This window comes from Medicago sativa, chromosome 4, assembly GCF_051527215.1.
Source record: "Medicago sativa cultivar Bolivia chromosome 4, Bolivia_mono, whole genome shotgun sequence".
Lineage (NCBI taxonomy): Eukaryota > Viridiplantae > Streptophyta > Magnoliopsida > Fabales > Fabaceae > Medicago > Medicago sativa.
In genome coordinates this window covers 97698041-97705493 of record NC_140752.1, presented here as the reverse complement: position 1 = coordinate 97705493, position 7453 = coordinate 97698041, and the positions used below count along the sequence as shown (strand labels likewise).

Sequence of the window (7453 nt, the reverse complement as noted above, 5' to 3'; positions counted from 1 at the left end):
TGACCCTCTCCCTCTATTTTTTCCGAACAAAGTTCCGGTGAGTTGGTAATAGTAATTGCCAAACAAACGTTTGGACCTTGGACAGAGCATAGCTTTCCCAATTTGCCTCGAGCCTCTTCTCATGGCCGCATTCAAGGGATTACTTACTGGGATTTTTTTTTTTGGAAAGGGCCACGTACAAAAATTTGATTGAGAAGTTTCTGAAACGGTCAGTTTATAATTGAAAATAAAATGCTAACAATGAACAATAAGCACCGAGGATCCACTAATAAGAATATAGTAGCTCAAATCAATATTACAATCAAATAATTGTTAGGTCACAACCACCATTCAAACATATATACTATGTCTCTATTCCCCTCAAAAGCCAAAAAACATGTCTCGTTTATAAAACATCTCATTGATATGTTTACAATAAACTAACGACCTTTGCATCAACTTCAAAAATGCACGTGTAAAATCAATTACCAACGTCGTACGCACAGGTGCGTGCAGCAGGGCACATACTACAGACAGAGTGAGTGTTTTAAGGGAATCAATGCACATTCACTTTTTTTTTTTTTTCTCTCTTAGTGTTGTCTTTCCGATTTTTAGAAGAAAAAAAAAAGAGATAATGGTAATTTAGAGTTTGGACCGAAAGTAATTAAATTTTGGTCGAGAATTGTTTCATCTATAAATCAAATTCATATTCTTTTGAATAATTTATTATTTTGTGCAACTTTATTAGTATAACTTTTGTATTATGATAAAATATTAATTTAACATTCCTGTTCAAAGCATCTCAGTATGTTCACCATGAACAAATGACCTTTGCATCAACTTTCAAAATGCACAAGTAAAACTAATTTATTTTTAAGGAATCTTATAAATAGGTGCGCTTAGGAAACCTTGTAAGTAGGTGGACATTACTTTTTTTTAGGGGTAACGTTTTGATTCTTATAGAAGAAAAGCTTCGATGATCCAAAATTCGATTGAAAGATAAGTAAAGTTTATCAATAATTGTTCCACTCATAAATCTAACTCATTTTCCGTTTTAGATACACACATTACTTAAATAGGTGCACGTTACATAACTACTACCTCCGTCCCTAATTATAAGACTCTTTTGTGTTTTTTCTTTATCTCTTTTTATAAGACCCTTTCAAATTTTAATGTACATTAATTATTTCTTTACCACTATATCCTTATTTATGTTGCATATTTTCTACAATATATAATAAATACTCTATGAAAACTTCAACTAATTCTCTTTCATAAAGGGTAAACATGTAAAACAACAATAATAATTGTCAACAAAATTAATTCAACAGTCAAATTTCTTAATTTCCGTGTTTTTCACAAAAGAGTCCTATAATTAGGGACGAAGGTAGTATAATAAATCGGAGGCATGGTACAATCAGTAGCGGAGCCATTTAGAGTCTTGTGTGGACATGTGCCTACACTATTAGTTTCAAATTTAGTACTCCCTCCGGTCCTATATATAAGAAACAATTAACTTTTTAGATACATTTGATAATTGATGTATCTGGTTTAGAATATAAACCTCATACATTAATTAGCAAATGTATCTAAAAAAGTCAATTGTTTCTTATATATTGGACATGAGGGAGTAGTATATAATGGTATTAAACCAACTATATGCCCTCATTACTAAGTAAAAGAAAATACTCATCTTACGAAACCAAAGTTAGTCCAATCATTTAATATCTCATTTATTGATAAATTCAAAAATGAATCATAGTATTTCAATGCAATTTTAATTAGTTTTGATGATTGTCCGCTAGTTGCATTATTCTCAAGTCAATAACTTCTACTTTGTATTTACGAAAAATGTAAATACATTAATATTTGATAAAAGTAGTTTTGTAAAAGTATATTTACCGATAATCTGAAATTCGATCAAAAGATAAGTAAAGTTTACCGATAATTGTTCCACTCATAAATCTAACTCATTTTCTCGTTTAGACACGTGTTACTTAAATAGGTGCACGTTACATAACTATAATAAACCAGAGGCATGGTACAATCAGTGACGGAGCCATTTAGTCTTGTGTGGGCATGTAACTACATTATTAATTTCAAATTTAGTAGTATGTAATGGTATTAAACCAACGATAAGCCCTCATTACTAAGTAAAAGAAAATACTCTTCTTACCTAACTTTCAACTATATGCCCTCATCTTTATATAATACAAAAGGATACTTCTATGAGCATAAGTACACGTGGCGTCTCATTTTGCTTCTAGCATTTAATGCTCCTCAAACAAATTTTTTGCAATGCATTAGACCTTTGATCAAGAAAGTTGACTTAATTGTGTATGTATTATGTATTATGTATCCATTGCATTTAATATTTTTATCAACCAATTAGAATGGATCATGACTCATAATTTTTTTTCTTAACCAATCAAAATAGATCATGACTCATTTATTTTTTATGAGCCAATCAAAATTGATCTTGACATGATTTTTTTCCTATATATAGACAATTTGTTTTTCATTATCTTCATCTACCATCTTCCTCTCATAAAATAAAAGACATTTTGTGTCCATAATTTAGGTTTCGAGTATACTTTTTATGATTGTTTTTCATTGTGGTTGTATTTATGTGCTTTTTGTTATAGCATGTAGGTGTGAAAATTCTGTATTTAGTTTTCCTTCATTTTTTTTTATCCAGTTCCTTTTTTTTTTCTTCTTCTAATTAACTATTTGCATTTTCAGGGTAACAAAATTCATGCTATTGTATGAAGAAATATGATCTATAAATTTGAGAAGGATTTGAAGGAAGGAAAGGTCTACTTTGGTGTTGCGCTACAAATCTTGGATCTTATCAAACAACGAAACATGACTACAAACAAAATTTTTAGTTTAACACAAAAATGAAATTATGCGGAGTGAATAGTGTACCTTCAGATATTTCAGTTCAGATATTGATTTGGTGTTTCTTATTATGTCATTTATATGTATAATACTTTTATTTTATTCGGATTAGTTTTTTCATCACAACATTATTTTCGATCTTAAAGAGGTAGTACAATCTATTTGGAGGCTTTGATAAACTTTTTTTTTTAAAGAATGGGGCTTTGATAAACTTGATCATTTGTTATTTACACAAGTACAAAAAAGCAACCATTTTTAGAAAACTCCAATATTGTTTTAAACAATTGTAAATTTGAAACAATTAATTGGACTCAAAGTGGTTAATGAGTTCTACTAAAAGATGAATTATTTAAGAAAAATAATTTTTGTTAAGACTTTAATTTCCTCTTTGCTCGAATTACCCGGGTCCTTTTCCTCTGGGACCGGAGGGTTAACCCCAACAACAAAAAAACATATTAGATTTTTTCCACTATATTTTTAAACAAGTCTATGAATAACAAGATAAATGATACACATAAATGTATCAATCATGCAAGATAAATGTCTTTTGTTACTAAATGATTAATGATACACATAAATGCATCAATCATGCAAGATAAATATGGAAGCTATTTGTTTGACCAAATAAATGAAGGATATTATTATGAATGTGTTATGAATAATTGATAAAAACATTTGTTATATGTGTCATCACCTATATTATAAGTCATTCAAATGTTAACATATGTCAATGATAATTTCCAAGCCAAACATATTCAAACACTTTAAAAAGGAACAAGATGTAAAAAAAAAAATTAGCATTTATCTACAATATTCTTTTCTTTTTTTTCCGAATATTACAAGTTTTTTTTTATGGTATATCAATGTATGCAACAAAATAATAGTAAATGCAAAAAAAAATTATATATATAATCAAAACCGTGTATATTAATGTATATGCTCTTTGCTAAAACCATTTATTATTATTGAATGAATATGCATGTTTTTTTTTTTGCTAACAAAATTTTTATTTTGTTTTTTGTTACTGCTAACGAATGAATATGCATGTTTGAACCCAAAAAAGTAGTATAGAATATGAAAGGCCTAGACATTTAAGAAAAAAATCGTATACTATCTATAAAAATGAATGAAATGAGCTTTCAAAACCTCTATAAAGGTAGTATTATAAAAAGAGAAATGATAGCAACACACACTTTTCAACATATTTTTTTTATTGGTTGCAATTCGCACGGGTTCCACCAAATCATGTGAGACCCTTATAAATTTGGTGGAACTCAAGTGAGTTTTAACCAATCAAAAAAGTGTGTTAAAAAATGCTTATTAAAATGTGTGTTACTAGCATTCCTCATTATGCAAAAGAAATGATATTATTTTCCATGAAAACCGATAAAGTTTATTGTCCCCTTTTTCTTATTTGATTTCTTCAATTTAATTGCAATCAACATTTGGTCTTCACAGTTTTTTTGCCAATCATAGACATTGATAAAATCAAGTGTACGCATTTTCCAAATGGAAAGGAATTATTTAGGAAAAAACTTGCATTGAATTATATCATCAGAATAAAAGTTGGAAATTAGTATATTTTAATGTTTTTATAACAATAAAAAATAGCACAAGAAAAAAGCACACCATACAAGTATGTTCCTTTTTTTACTCATATAAACATAATATCTTTTCCCCTAAAAAAAACATATTCGTTTTTTTTAATAATTTTATTTAGGTGAGATTTTTTTTTTTGTCAATATCTCTCTTTATTTAGGTGAGTTGAGTCCAAAGAGAAAACCTCAAGAATCAAAAAGAGATTACAATGTATTATCCATCGAGGATGTCCTAACGCTGGTATTGAGAATTGTACTCACACTTTAATGGGGGTTGGAGTCAACTTATTATCAACTAAATCAACATATATCGACAATATAAGCACATTCTCAATCACACTACAGATCTTTATATTTTTATCTTTATCTTTATAATAAACATTTGTCTTACATTACATATAAAGTACGCATGACGGTCTCTCATTTTCTACCTCATTTCATGCTATGATATTTCATTTTTATAAAACAAAATATTCAAATAAATATTTAAAATTGTCCATGATGATTATGGTACCATTCTAAATTAAATGTTTTTATATCAACATTTACACAAAAAATCAATTATGTCTATATTTGTTTTTTTTTGGGTCAAGTTATGCAGATATATGTTAATTGTGGGTGATTACTAATTTGTTAAATAAATGTCTTTCAATTGGTACTAACATATTTTCCTAATTCAACTTTCAATTTATGGATTTCTCCCATTTAGTATCAAAAACATATATTCTTACTCAATGAAGATTTGGTTCAATTGTCGTGAGTTTAGCTTTTACTGCTAATGTGAAAACTTCTTGATGGGTGGTACGTAAGTATCTCGATTAGAGCTCAATAAATCTCAAAATCTATCCTAATTCAGATGAGCCCTTGGAGTCTGACTCACTAAACTTTCACTTATAAAAAATAAATAAATTAAAAATAACAAGTTTTCTTTGTGAGAAAAACATCCGCAATGCAAAATATATTCTTTTATTTTTTTCCAAATGTATTTGGTAGTTTTGAATATGTCCACCAACAAGCATATTTTTCTTTTGGTGAATTTTAATGGAATGCTTACTAACAAGTATATATACATCATCGTTCATAAAAAAAAATACACATCATCGTAAATATAGATATTTTCTTCAGTTTGATGTAAATATGATTTATTTTCAATTTAAATGACTGAATAAGTATACCACTTCTTTTTACGATCACACCCCTTAATTAAGGGAATGTTTAATACGACGTTTCTTTTTACCATTTCTTTTTTACTTTATTAAAAAATATCACATCATTTAAAATGTTAAATAAATATGTAATTTATCAGCTCAAGTAACACATCAATATTTTTCCATGGTTACTTTCTAGCAAATACCAAAAGTCTTCTCATGGATAATCACATTAGGCTAAGAGTAACCACAAAGATGAAATTGACACCACATCTCCGTCCTAATCTTTAACGCACTAGGTATATAAGTCATCTCATTTATATGTTTCTCACCACATACTCTTGCATCCAATATGAAGTTTTAACTCATATATGACATATTAACATATCTCCTTTATGTATGAGACTTTGTACATTTGTAATCTGGTAACATAACCAAATAAGATTAGAGAAAACATAATATGCTATTTAATGGATGAATGTTTTTATTGTTTTCATTCATGAGAAGAGAGAAAGTAAATTAGAAAAAGATAGAAGACAAAAAAGCAAGTCAAACATGAGAGAGATGATAAGAAAAAAAAAGAAATATTTGTGCTTTGTCTATGAGAGTATATAGAATAGAGTGAATTCCTGGTGATTTACGAGTTTGTTGAAGGAGTTTGAAATTTTTTAGTATATATTTTACCAAAAAATTAAACTAAATAAAAAATGTCACATTGTTTTAATAATAAATACAACAACCCTTTATTTTGTCAAATTAGCAAAACACATGCAATTTTTCATTGTCAAATCCAACCAAAGATCAAAAGTGAAAGAATTTGAAATAATAGAGGTTAAATAAAAGATATAGCATGAAAGTGAATAACAACCAATAACTAAAATTTAAGATAAAAAATTAACAAATGTCATCCAATACCTAACAAAGTAGTTTATCATAATTTTGGGATAATGTTCAGACTTTCAGATGAGCCTACATTGAGTTAGATCACCATATTAGGTCAAAAGCAACCATATAAGTGAGATTGCCACACCACATCTTCACAAAAAATCTTAAGTCATTAAGATATGTGTCATCTCACTTATATGTTGTTCAAAATCTACTATTTTATACAATGTAGAACGTCAACTCACACTTGATACATTAACATATGTTAATCAAGTGTGTGACTATCCACGTCTGTAAATATGTGACATAGTCAAATAAGATCAATCGTAGGCACATCATGTTCAAAAAGGTAGTTTGATAGTGATTTCATGGAGGCAAATTTATGTTTATTTATTTCATGATAATAGAGAAAGGAAATTAAAAAGAAAAAAATAGAATACGAAAAAAGAATTTGAACATGATAAAAATGATTAGGGAAAAAAATATATGTAGCATGCTTTATCCGAAAAATTACTGGGAATAAACTGAGTTGCCGGTAATTATATGGGTTTGTTGAAGGGGTTGAAGATTTTTGGGTAATTATTTTACCAAAAAATTAGACTTAATTAACAAAGCGTCACGTCATTTTCAAATGTCTAATAAGCATGTGCTTTGTCAACTAACATAAAACATCTGCATTTTTTCATTGTAACATCCCACTAAAGACCAAATGTAAAGTAATTTTAAATGATAAAGGTTGAATAAAAAATGGCATGAGAGCGAATGACATCCAAAAACTATATTTAAGTTAAAAAATAAATAAACAAATGACATCTAAACACCAGTAAAATAGTTCATCTTAATGTTGGGACGACACAGAGAGCCTATATTGTGTATGATCCTCATATTATGCAAAGAACAATCACACAATGGAGATTGACACCACATATCGACTTAAAATAT

General features: G+C 28.2%; 1 long non-coding RNA gene across 1 annotated transcript; it reads left to right on the top strand.

The window, feature by feature from the left end:
* Positions 1–2241: 2241 nt before the first annotated feature.
* On the top strand, positions 2242–2956 carry LOC146934383 (uncharacterized). The gene is made up of 2 exons (XR_015008459.1): positions 2242–2627; positions 2722–2956. It is a non-coding gene; the product is annotated as an uncharacterized LOC146934383 (long non-coding RNA).
* The last annotated feature ends 4497 nt before the right edge of the window (positions 2957–7453 follow it).